We start from the raw sequence: 399 nt of genomic DNA on the forward strand, positions 1-399 counted from the left end.
TAGTTGTTTCGATCTAGTTGTGGAGGGTGCATCTCAGTGGCCCATGTGGGGATTGAAACGGCAACTTTGGCGTTATGAGCACTGCGCTCTAACCAGCTGAGTTAACTGGCCACCCCCCACCTTGGAGCTCTTAATAAAAGAAGAAGAAGAAGAAGAAGAAGAAGAAGAAGAAGAAGAAGAAGAAGAAGAAGAAGAAGAAGAAAAGGAAAAACAATAGGTTCAAAATGGAGTCAGTTTTGCTAAGCCCCATGTCAGCAAAGCAGGACTTCTTTGCAGTTTCAGCCCCTCCCAGGAATGTGACCTTTAACCAGTCAACCTGGAATTTCCTGGTCAGCACTAGGGAAGTCATGTGCCTGAGAGACTCCTTGCCTTCCCCTAGGGCAGCGGTTCTCAACCTTC

Source organism: Hipposideros armiger, unplaced genomic scaffold (genome assembly GCF_001890085.2).
Source record: "Hipposideros armiger isolate ML-2016 unplaced genomic scaffold, ASM189008v1 scaffold_502, whole genome shotgun sequence".
NCBI lineage: Eukaryota > Metazoa > Chordata > Mammalia > Chiroptera > Hipposideridae > Hipposideros > Hipposideros armiger.